This window comes from Panthera uncia, assembly GCF_023721935.1.
Source record: "Panthera uncia isolate 11264 chromosome C1 unlocalized genomic scaffold, Puncia_PCG_1.0 HiC_scaffold_3, whole genome shotgun sequence".
Lineage (NCBI taxonomy): Eukaryota > Metazoa > Chordata > Mammalia > Carnivora > Felidae > Panthera > Panthera uncia.
The window spans coordinates 66,208,712-66,221,989 of record NW_026057584.1 but is presented as its reverse complement, the minus strand read 5'-3'; the positions used below and the strand labels follow the sequence as shown (position 1 = coordinate 66,221,989).

General features: G+C 33.3%; 1 protein-coding gene across 1 annotated transcript in view; it reads left to right on the top strand.

The window, feature by feature from the left end:
• Positions 1-888: 888 nt before the first annotated feature.
• Positions 889-13,278, top strand: part of CSRNP3 (cysteine and serine rich nuclear protein 3) — a 185,207-nt gene continuing 172,817 nt past the window's right edge. Inside the window, exon 1 of the mRNA XM_049615558.1 lies at positions 889-1,059. The gene's annotated coding sequence lies outside the window, so the exon portion shown is untranslated. The remainder of the gene's footprint in view (positions 1,060-13,278) is intronic.

Sequence of the window (13,278 nt, the reverse complement as noted above, 5' to 3'; positions counted from 1 at the left end):
TCTTTACTCACCGAGGTTCCCTGCCACTGGCGGGATTTGTGTTTGCAGCCACTGATCATCTTAACACTTACTCTGTAACTATGAAGAAATTATTATTCTCAGAGGTTTACTGACTTGTCTAAATTGGCATTAACAAAATTTTTAAATGCATCCGGCTACCTCTGACTGTCTTTCACTGGCCATCTTGATACAGAGAGTAAGGAGACTCAAATTAATATTTTATACAGTAAAAGATTTAGAGACTGTGGTTTACCCTGCATACGATCTATTCAGCCAGCTTCATTGGCATAGGACTCAAATATTCCCTGTAGCTATGCTGAATTGACTGGAAACATGATAAGGCATCTGAATTCTGCAGGTATAGTCATTTCTAGCAACCAATTTGATTTTTGACGGACAAAGAGCCCCAGGAAAGTAGATGCCTTTGTACCTGAGAAAAAAAGAAATCCCAAGCAAGATAGACATGCCCTAATCAGTATGCTCTGGGTATGACAGCATGCAAGTGAGTGATCTGTTTTGTTCTGAACTCTGGCTCTGTCAATGACAGTACACGATTTACTAGAACAAATCAAATAAGTGTAATTGACTCCTGTTTTGACGTTTCAAAACACTGAACCATATTTCCTTTGCAGTACTCTGATTCCACATTCTTAAATTTGATTTTTTCATATAAAATACCTTAGTCAAAAGAAAGAATGCAAATAACAATGCATCAGGGTAGAATTGTTTTCAGTGCTTTCAAACGTTACGGAAAGAATAATTTCTGCACGGATATGATGATGTGGTCGATGTGGGTCAAAAAATTGCAGCCTCAAAAACCGATTTGGAGACTTGGACCATGCAGTGGTCAAATGTTTCAACGCTCTGTTGTTCCCGTTCCTGTTACAGGTACATGTGACAGCGCTGCAGCTATGAGTGTAATTTTAAAGGGGAAGTTGGAAGAAATTGACGGCTCTTCACCCTGCTGCTCTGTGCAGGAATCAGATGATGAAGTTTTTAGCTGTGACGGTGCTGACAGTGTTGATAGTGTCAATCTGTCCACTTGTAATCTTTTCACTGGTGAGTATCCGAAGCCATATTTCAGGCTGTACTCTAAAGTGTGTTGTATGGTCGATTCCTGGAGTTTCTATCTTTATCCACTGCCTTTTATCTGCTCCAAGTTTTTCATCATATCAGACTTATTTGTAAAATGTGGTATCATTTTGTTTAATTAAATCTCAATGGTATCCTTCTGTTCATCTCTATGGAGTAGGTATGAGAGGCAGAAATGCGTCCGATTGAAGGTAAGCAATTGAAAATGATCTCGTATGCACCTTCAGCTTTCTGAAATCCATCTCAAATCCATTTCAAAATCTGATCAGTTGAGCTCTTTTGAAATTCTAATAATACTGGTCAATGAGTTGTGGAATTAGCAGTATTGAGTACAACACATGTATTTCCTACGTGAGAAAACGATGTTTGTTTTTAAAAGAATGCTGCTCTGAAATCAAAGGCCTGAAAGCCATCAGCTTCTATTGTTCTTAGAATACTAGTAAACCTCAAACTTGAGGCCAGATTCATGCACTACAGTAAGTGCAGCTTTCCGCACGCATATACCTTTCCTAAGCAGTTAATGTGAACAGCATCATTTGGTATGGTATGTAGTATGTTCTAACTTAAAATTCTAGCCATTTCAAACTGCCTTCCCTATAACTGGTACACATTGACTGATTTTGGATTAGGTGAATCTTTCCAACATCTCTGTGTGCCTTCAATCCCAGTCATTAGGGAAAGAGGGATCTCTAAATTAGTTTTAGAAGTTAATCATACAAAGCAAAACTAAACAAGGTCAAATACAGTCCCATAGGATGATGGGTATAAACTTCCTTTTAAAGCACCATTCCATACGTAAAGCTAAAAATTATCCAATACAAAAGAGAAGGGTTTTTTTCCATAATAGATTTTTTAGTATTATTTTTCTGAGGCGTGTGGGTTTGGGGATTTTTAACTTATCAAAACAACCTTTTAATATTCACACTGATGATCTTGCAGTGTGGCTCTATGACCCCTAAAATTCCATTGTTACCCTCTTTCCTCTACTCCCAAGAATTCAAAGGTTTGTTTGATATTTATGAATTCTCTCTCATCATTGTTAGAAGCATTTAGAATAAAAGTAGGCATAATTTTATAAGATTGTTTAGTCTTTGTATTATTTATTTCTTGACTAAAGTACCACTATTGTGAACTTGTGGGAAGTATAAAAAGTAAGGAGGAGATAAAGAAACACTTAGAAGAAGGGATAACATAATAGTTGTTTTGAGAATGAGATTCTTTAGTTACATGGAAAGGTTATTGTCAATCAGTGGGTTTTGGGTGGATCGGTTTGTTTGTGATTTATCTACAGCCTTTCCCCCCTTCCTCTAAGCGACTGTAGCCCTTGTGGATGGCACACCCCCTTGCTGTCACCCACAGTGCCTAGAAAAGTGCTGAGCATTGAATGATGCTTAGACTCCTTTATTGAATGAATGGATTCAATTTAGATAATTCTCTCTCTCTTTTTTGCAATAATTGTCTTTTTTTGACAATAAACATTGCACCTATTTAAAGTTTACAACATGATGTCATGATGTATGTATGCATTATGAAATGATGACCACAATCAAGCTAATTAACATTCTGTCACCTTACATAGTTACATTTTTTGTTGGTGGTGGTGGTGAGAACACTTGGGATCTATTCTCTTGGCAAATTTCAAGTATGAAATACATTATTGTTTTCATAATTTAAGACAACTTTAAAAGCCAGAGAGAATGCATCTACTGGATATCTTTATCCTTAGTATATATTTAATTTCAAGACCCTCAGGGACCCTATTAAGCACCTTGCCTGTGTACCTTGGAGAGCTCTCCTTCTCTAAGCCCGGAATGCCACAGGAGCTGCCTAGAATGTTTCAACTTTTTCCCTTTAGCCACTCCTAAAAAACATCATCAATCTAGACTCTATTTCTTTGAGATACAACCTCATCCAGTGCAGCAATTTCCACATGCCAGTGTTGTTTTTTTTTAAACCTTCAGCATGCTTTCAACCTCCCTGGTGTCTATGTCTCTCCTAAAGTTACAAATTGACTCTCTCCTGGAAAAATCAATTGTAGGACTCTCTATGCAAGATACCCATCGATTTCTATAGCTTGTGAGTTCACAAAGTACCTATAATGTTCATTTAAACACCATCAGGTCTCACAATTGTGGCTCAAGATGCTTTCCAGATGAAAGTGATGTTCTGGTGGCTTAGAGGAGTTTGAAAAATTATAGGCTAGACACTTGTTATAAGTACCTGAACACCCTGAAGGGTAAAAGTTTGAATGGAGAGTGGTTTTATTTTGATCAAATAAACTATTTGATAGCTATTTTGACATCTGTTTGCAACTTTTCTGTTTTATAACCATCACAAGAGTCTGTGGAGGAGGAGGTGTCCAGTGTGCACAGAGGAGAAGTCAGGCTGATAAAGAGAGTAGATTCAGAGTTTCATTAGCATTCTTCCAGCACTGTTGTTAATGTCCTTTTCTTAGTAAATTTTCAAGGGTTTTGAGGGAAACGTTTGCCGACGCTACTCTGTAAGGAAGTGATATGCATCATTGAACAACTTGTAATTGAATGTGTGATCAGCACCATGATTTGAGATAAACAGTGGGGAGGAGAGTAAGGAAAAATGGTTGGAAAATGTTACCTATGGATGATTTCCTATTATTGTGAGCTGCTCTTACGCTAATCATCAATATGAAACTTTACTAATTATTTCATAAAGCTGGGCAAATTGAGGAAGAAAACCCATTTTAATTTTTTGAGAGAATTTAACACTATGTAACAGTATAAGACAAAAACAATAGTAGAGTCAACCCTCAATTTGAATTCAAAGAATGTTAGTACTAGTAAGGCCTTTGAGAACATCTAGACTGTGTTTCTTATTTTAAATACATGGAGACTGAGGCCCAGCGAGAGTAACTAGACAAGGATCCAAATGTCAGCTATTGGCATAGGACTTTATGGTAGATCCTCAGAGTCTACCTTTCTACTAGACTGTGCTGCTCTCCGATGGGTCTTTTACATCACTGACTAGATCGAGGGACCCATCTAATCAACAGAGAGACACTGGCTGTACCTTTTGTGCCAGCTCCTCTTAGAAATAGAATGAGCCTACCTTTCCGTAAAGGTGTTTAGCATTTCATCTCCTCTTGCCTTTTTTTTTTTCTTTTTTTTCAGTTAGTGTTGTGGTGAAAGTTAGTATCTTCTGGATGTAATAATATAGTGCCAGTGATGAGTTTATGAATACATTCAATGAGCAAAAGAAATAGTGGACAGAGAATTCAATTTGACTGTGAATGAACACTTTCCCTTCCCCTTTCTGTAAGTAAGTGACAGGGCAGACTGTTGAGACTTACCTTGTACATCACTGACATTGATGGAAATATCTTACAGCAAACATGTTGTTTTACATTTACATGAAGGAAATTGGTTCGTCTTGGTGACATAATGCTGCTTGTGATAATGTGAAAACGTTACAATGAAAAGAAGATGAGATGAGGTATGCAGTGTGCATCTTTAACAGCAGCTAACAAATACAGGGTTGTTTCATTTACTTTAAAAGTAAAAGCCTTTGTACATTCCACTTTTGCCAGAGGGGTGAATGGGCATCCTGGACTCCCTGGGAAAAAAAAAAAGATAATGATATCTTTCTATCCCTTGAACTCCAGGACCCTACATTACTTGTTCAATAATTCAAGACTTCAGAAATGCACTTACCTTGCATTTCGATTAGACTCACTTAGTCACAGCTTCTGACTGAATGCAGTAATTATATTCCATTTTGCTGCCTAGGTACAGAATTGGCTTTTATATTTGCTTGTTTGTTTTAAGCCCTGAAAAACTTAAATTTGGCTTTAATCTTAAAAGCACAATTGGTCTGAATTTGAAATAAATTTTTTTTTATATCAGTATCACAGTGAATCTGGAAAAACAACACTTATTGTTTGTGGTTTTTACTCTCAGTTAGCTACCATTAAAAAGTCAATGTGGGTAGTTCTAGTGGTATTAATGGTAATATTTCTCACATTATTCAAGTGATAAAGTCCTATTAGCATGGGATCCAAAATATATCATAGAAACTCTTCCGATTTCCCACATCTGTTACTTACTCAGGATGTCTATAGGTGGAATTGATATTGTAGCTGTATTTCATAAAAGTACAAGAATTATAGTTGCTATTAAATATTAGAGACCCTGTCTTCACATTAATGATCAGAATATTTTCATCTGATAATGTAATTTCTTTACAAATATTTCAGAGTATTTGCATTTTTTATAAACCTTTTAATAAGAACTACATCTTTATTTTGGGGGCACGTAGGAATAGTCATAGACAATAAATAGATGATTGCCCAGTTGCAAAATGTCATGACTTCAAAAATGGATCCAAGTGAAATTTAGGTGATTAAAATTCTACCAACCACTTCTAAGTCCCATAATCTTTTGGCTTTGGTTTGAATACCAGAGGTTGACTGGCTTTATACTTGTTGTTTATGATGGTGACAATGAAATCATAGTGCCTGAAGCAAATGTCCTTGTGTTTCTCAAAAGATTTTAAAATTCATCATGCAGATTAGGCAATCTGATGCTTTCTGACAGCTCGAGGGAAGTGTATTTGTGTGCATGTGAATGCAGGAAAGAATTAAATCTGGTCCTCCTAAAAAAAAAAAAAAAAAAAAAAAAAGGAAACAGTTGGTGCTATTTCTGAATTGGCTGCGATATTTAACCATTTCACTCTGGAAAGTACATATTTGTACTCTGAAAATGTTCCTTTTTTTTTTTTTTTTTTGTCTGAGGAATTTGGGAGTAAACTGGGAATGTTTTAGGGCCACAGAATTGTTGTAGCATATGTCTTATATGTTCAGCTACAGTGATCTGGCATGAACTAGAATAGTTAAATGTCTCAAGTTTACTGAATTCATTTGACAGTTGGATTAGGGTTAAAAGTATAGTTTTTACACGTAATGAAGAATGAACAATCATAATAAATATAACAAAAGATAAAAACTTCATTTTCAAAGGCCAGCACATAAAAACTAGAAAGAGATTTTTTTAATGATACTTAATTTTCAGGTAGGAAAGTATAATGAATTAAAACTGAAATGGATGCTCAGTTTTTTGCATTTGTTTTTATCTTATCTCACAAATATAATAATAGAATAGTAATAAAGATTGATTTATGTAATTTACAATTCTAGGACTTCGAATGAAATGTTATGAAACTTGATTTACATAATGAACTATTAAATCACTTTAAGATCCTTAATGGATAGCTGCAGTGGTCTTAATTAGCATGACAAAAAGACCCCCAAAAAGCAAACTTTATTAAAACAGTTTACAAAGCATCATGAAAGCTAGTGAAGATTGCTAGACAGAGTGCTGAAAGCACTAGGTGTTTCTGAATGAAATGCAATAGTGAGTGTCATTAACTGTGATATTGTGAAGACCCGAAATGCATTTAATACTATATATTTTTATACCAAGATTGGATGATAATGTTAATGGATCTGTTGTGAGATAAAAAAATGTACATATTTAGTATGAAATCATATTAATAAAATTACTTTTAAATATTCATATTGAAGAATACTTAATATATTTCATCTTTAATATGCTCTAATGCTTACACCTTTTACATTTAAAAAAACCTACATAATTTAAATCTTAACAATTCCAGGGTTTGCAGTATTTAGTGTTATCCCTGAGAAACTTGGTTTGGAAGAAATAATGATGATTAATTTAAACATAGTTACTTTTTCTAATATAGCCTGTCCTATTTCTCAGTTTCTTCAAAGATATTGTCCACGATCTTCTTATGTCTGATCAGACATTTTGCTGTTTGCTGTTTCTATGACAACCCTCATTTTAGCTTGGAGAGAGTAGTACATATTTTAGATTTATATACATTTTCAGATACACACACATTTTAAGGTTCTTGGGTGGCTTCATCATTTAAGCATCTGACTCTTGATTTCTGCTCAGGTCATGATCTCGCCTTTTGTGAGTTCAAGCCCTGTATCGGCCTCTGTGCTGAGGGTGCAGAACCTGGTTGGGATTCTCTCTCTTTGCCCCTTCCCTGCTTGCATGTGCACTGTCTCTCTCAAAATAAATAAATGAACTTTAAAAAAAAGAATTTTTGCCTCCATAATAATTAACATTATGCTGAAAATTATAATGGTCATTAGTCAACACTAAAATTAAATGCTATGCTAAGATCATGGCTACATAAGACATATATACCATACATTTGACCTAGATTTTTTAAAATATGCATAAAGTTAGGCTGCAAAAGAAGATCTAAAGCATAAACTTAAGTAATATATGGGCACTAATAAAGAAGCATATATACTTAAAAATTCCCCTCAGTATGAAGTAAATAAAAGTTTTTTTTTTTTACTTTTTTACATTTCAATTTAAAAATGAATGAATCCAGAAAGGATAAATGCAGCTTAAATATTGTTATTTTCAACAGAATACCTTTCTTCTTCTTCTTTTTTTTTTTTAGAATTCACAAGCTTTTTAGCCACAATATGGAAAATGGTTGCAATTTATCTTTACAATTATTTTAAACTCCTTGATTGTAAGGGCTGCATCCTGTATTTGCCCCACAGTGCTTAATGGTAATAATCATGACAAGCATTATTGAACATTTTATAATTTGCTAGGCATTGTGATAGATGCTTTAAACAAATTATTTTATTTCATTCTCATAATGTTAGGTCCTAAATAAATTTATTTTTGATTGGCATGTTCATGACTTATATTGAGAAAGGATATGCTTAACTGATCAAATGATTTGTCATCTTAAACATGACATGAATAGACTTAAATGGGCTAATTAACTATATAAAAATTAAGATTGTTGGATACAATTGAAGTTACCTTCAACAGGTGCAGACTTATAGGAAAAAAAATGCTTTTATACCAAATGTTCATGAAATTCATTAACACAGTATTGCCAGTGAAATCACTCTCTAAGCCCCCTGCATAGCTTTACCAACCTTTATGTTAAGTCAGAAATTCTGAGGTTAGAACATTGAGATATTTTGAATCAATACATTTAACATTTGTTCATTACTTTCAAAAGCTGAATGTATAAATATTTTAGCTTTATGGATGACTTTTGCAGTAATTTTTTATGGTAAAAAATTTTACAGAATCTACATACCACACAATTGGTTTAACAATCTATGGAAAACCCATGCAGTGGATTACCATGTGGCCAATAAAAACAGTTGAACAAATGTATCTATTGACATAAAAATATATTCACATTAATTAAGAAGTTTAAAATATTATATTACATTTTCAATTTTCATTTATAAAGTCATATGTATGAGGTATATAATAAGATCTAGAGGTAAAAAGGCAAGCACATATTTTCTATAGAAATATAGAAAAACAAGACACATTTTCTCTGGATAGTAAAATAATGACTAATTTTTGTTATTTATATATTTCTCAATCTTCACACTATCTACATATTTTCTCAACTTATTTTCATATATTTTAGCCTAATAAGATTTGTGTTCATTCATTCTAATAGCTTTCTAGATTTTTCACTAATATAATAACAGCTGTCATGACATGCTTGTAGATAAATCTTAGGATAAATCCCTAAAGATTATAATTCAAAGGGTTTCATTTTAATTGCCCTCCAGAAAGATTTACCAATTTATTTGCCCACTTTAAGTAATTGAGTTCCTATGACCCAACATCTTGCCAAATTAACTAGGTATTCTGTGATTGTATGTATGTGTGTGTTCATAGATAATGTGTGTATACACACACACACAGGCCTTGTCCAATTTGATAAGTAAAAACTGATATTCTACTGCTGTTTTAACTTGAATTTCTCAGAATACTAGGAAGCTAGCTAGTCATATATTTACCTTTTTGTGTGTATATAAATGGTCCATTTGGGGTTTTTTATAGTAGTGATTTCTCTTTCATCATTTTATAACATTAAGGATTATTTAATGAGCAATAATGTCTTTCCTATTTTGCCATTTGTCTTTTAACTCTGTTAATGTTTGCCTTGGAAATATGTTTATGTGGTCAAATGTGTCATGCATTTGGCCTTTAGGAAATGCTTAGAACTTCTCTGCACCCAAGATTAATTGCACACACAAATAATTTCTTATAGAATTTTTTCTATTATATATTTAAATCTTTAGACCAATTGAAAATTATTTTGGCATGTTGTGTGAAATAGATAATTTTCCAGTTTTCCTAAAATCATATATTGAATAATATATTTTCTATTAATATGAAATTTTGTTCTTATCTTGAACCAAATTCTTATAGACATAGGATCAGTGTCTGTAATTTCCTTTCTGTTTCATGATCTGAATGGTTATTCTGAAACCAACAATAGTGTTATATTATGACTCTGTAGTAAGTTTTATTATCTCACATAAGAGTTCCCAATTTTCCTTAACTGGAACAGAAACACAATACACTACCATACTCTTTAAAGGCTCTCTATAAGCTATTTTCACATGATCGTTATTTGAATTTTAAAACAATATTGTCAAGTTACCAAACAAACCATTGCTATGTCATGGGAATTACATTAAAATTGTAGGTTAATTTGATTCACAAGGAAGATTAACATCTTTACCACATTGCCCACAGTAAAATTTTGTGCTTTTCTTCTTGCCATGCATTTTCCTTGCTGAGTTCCTAAATTTTTAAAATATTTTTGTGCCTATTAAGAATGAGACTTTTTTTATATATGCTGTAACAGATTATTTTTGGTACTCAAGAGACACTTTTTTTAATGAAAATGCTTTCAAGGTTATACCTTTAATTTGGCCATAGGGTATTCTTTATCCTACATGAAGGAGGTATCCTGCTGCTAAGAGTTTTTGATTAATAATCGCTATAAAGTTACATCAGATTCCTCATTACTATGTATCAAAATAGTCCTATTTTTTCTTTGACTTGTTAATACTATGAACTGGAAAATAGTTTTCCAAATATAAAATCATTATTGCCTTTGACCCTCTTACATCATAAAGCAATTTAATCTCACAGGAGGAGCAAATTTAGTCTAGCAATGTGTATGCATTAAAGGGCCCTTAGAAATGTTCGTGGTTAATTTAAAATCCATTTTCATTGGAAAAATGTTTCATTGAGAACGAACAAAGCTGAAGGCAACAGTCTTTCTGATTTCAAACTATATTACAAAGCTATAGTAATTAAAACAGTTTAGTACTTACATAAAAACAGACACATGGATCAATGAAACAGAATAGAGACCCCCAAAATAAACTCATGATTATGGTTAATTAATATTTCACAAAGGGACCAAAATATTCAATGGAGAAACAATAGTCTCTTCAGTAAATGGTGTTTTTTGTTTGTTTTGTTTTGTTTTAGGTCTTAAAAAATTTATTTTTTAAAAACTAAAATGTGCATAAAAGGAAACTGAAAATCACAAGAAGCAAAGAACAAAATCATCCATAATCACAAGCAGTTTAGTTTTACTTCTAGGTCCCATTTGTGTATTTACACAACTAAGATTAATGTAATTAAGATCATGCAGTTATGTATCATGCTTTTTTACATACATGAATATTTACCATTTCAGAGTCCTCAAACTATGAGTATTTTGATAACCAAGAATACACCAGCCCTATCTGAAAGAGAAAAAAAATTGTAATCCTGCTTTTCTTGGTGACAAAAATTTCATAAAAGACAAAAATGACAACAGGCCTCTAGACAGATATTGGCAGAGTTACAATTAAAATACTTCATTCTCTTAATGTTCAATTAAAAATGAAACCAGGAGATGGTGTTTTGAAAACTGAATATTCACATACAAAAGAACAAAACCAGACCCCTATCATTCACCATTCACAAAAATTAACCTGAAACAGATTAATGACTTCAATGGATTAAGGACCTGAAACCATAAAACTCCTGGAAAAAACATAGGGGAAATCCCTTTGACATCAAACTTGGCAACAAGTTTTCAGATGTGACATTAAAAGCACAAGCAATAAGGCAAAAATCCACTGGGACTACATCGAACTAAAAAGGTTTTGCACAGCAAATGAAAAAATCCACAAAATTAGGGCCACCTATGGAATGAAGGAAATATTTGCAAACCTTATATCTGATAAGGGATTAACATCCAAAATATATAAGGAACTTAGGCAACTCAATAACAACAACAAAACAATCCAACGAAAAAATAGACAAAGGACCTGGATAGAATTTTTCCAAGAAGATATATAGATGGCTAAAAATACATGAAAAGGCAATTAGCGTTACTAATTATTGGGGAAATGCAAATTAAAGGAATAATGACATCATCTCACGCTTGTTGGAATGGCTATCATAAAGAAGACAAAAGATACCAAATATTGGTAAGGTTGTAGAGCAAAGGGAATACTTGTGCACTGTGGGTGGAAATGTAAACTGGTGCAGCCACTATGAAAGACATTATGGAAGATCCTCAAAAAACCAGAAGTAGAACTACCACATGACCCAGCAATCCTGTGTCGGAGTAAATATCCAAAGGAAATGCAGTCACTCTGTTAAAGAGATATCTACACTCCCATGTTCATGGAAGCATTATTTATAATAGCCATGACATGGAAGCAACCTAAGTGTCCATTGATGAATGAATGGATAAAGAAATGTAAGATATCCATCTATCTATCTATCTCTGTTTATCTATCAAAATATAAAATGAAATATAAGTCAGGCAAGAAAGAGGAAAATCCTGCCATTCGTGGTAGCATGGGTGGAGCTTGAGGGTTATGCTAAGTGAAATAAGTCCGAGAAAAACTGTATGATTTCACTTATGTGTGAAATCTTAAAAAAAAAAAAAGAAAAAAAGAAAAGCACAACACACACACAGCTCATTGGTGGTCACCAGATGTTAGAGAGTGGGGGGAAATGGGGAGATGTTAGTCAAAGGGTATAAAAAAAATTAAAATAGTTCAAAATAGACTTCAAATTCAGACACACACACACACAAATGATAATAAGGAGCAAATGGTAGAAAAATAAAAAAAAACAGTACCAATAACCCTTGCATGTTTGATTTTTCATTTTAATTTTGAATGCCTTTAAAGTATTATCTTGTTTAATGCTCACAAAACAACCTATGAGTGAGGGGGGTGACCTTAGTGGTGTTATTCCTAATGTTACAGATGAGGAAACAAAAAAGACAGCATAAACCATACGCCTAAATACACACAATTTGTACATGCTGGTACTGGAATTAAAACCAGCTCGAATGCCAGAGCCAGCATTGTTAACCACTACACTATCGTATATGTTCTAAAAGCCATAAGAAAATAAAAATAATCATTCTAATTTCATGTCATGCAACAGATATAATGTTTCAAAATCCTTACTTTTTGAAGAACTTTCTGCATTAAAGACAAATGGTTCTTCAGGCCTCATTTACGTTAATACTGGTGAGAATAAAATGAAATACCACTGGAAGTGATAGAGATTGAGATTCCAGTTAAGTTTGATCACCTACGCTGATTGGCCCTAAAATTAGTTTTGTTAAATGCCAAAATTCTCATGTTCCTGTCCCTAGTACCTCCATGACTGAAGGGGTATAAACTCTTCCTACATATCAAGAGTCTATTAAGATTCTATTGCTATGAGAATTAATGGAGCACATTGTGTGTCGAAGACTGTACTGACGGTGTGTTACAGAGTACAGGCAGAGTAAAAGCGTGTTTCTGCCAAGGAATATTCTTGATACATGAGTAGTCCAGACTAATAGACATGAAACCATGCTGAGAAATATTTTTATTGTGTAAATTATGTAGAATGGAGAAAAACTAATTCTGATATCTGAGAAACTTTGATCTAGAAGAGGATGCATCATTGGAAACAGATTTTGAGGGCGGTGGTTGCTGTAGTATATTCTTCAAACAAAAATACTGGCAAGTAAGATCTAACTCTCTGTTCTAGGTAGTCAAAACAAACAAACTGCTAACCACCTTTAGGATTCCAAGGATTTCTATTCTATAAAGCAAAACCCATTAATTTCTATTTTCCACTTAATTGAGGAGCAGTAAAAAAGATTTAAAAAAAAGTAAAAAAGATAAAGTACAGCAAAAGCTAGAAACAATAGTGTTCAGCACAAATAAATAGATATGGTGGTTGGCTGGGCCTTCTTTACCTTTTCTGCAAATGGGTTAAAGGATATATCATTCACTTACGTTATTAAAAAAATTCT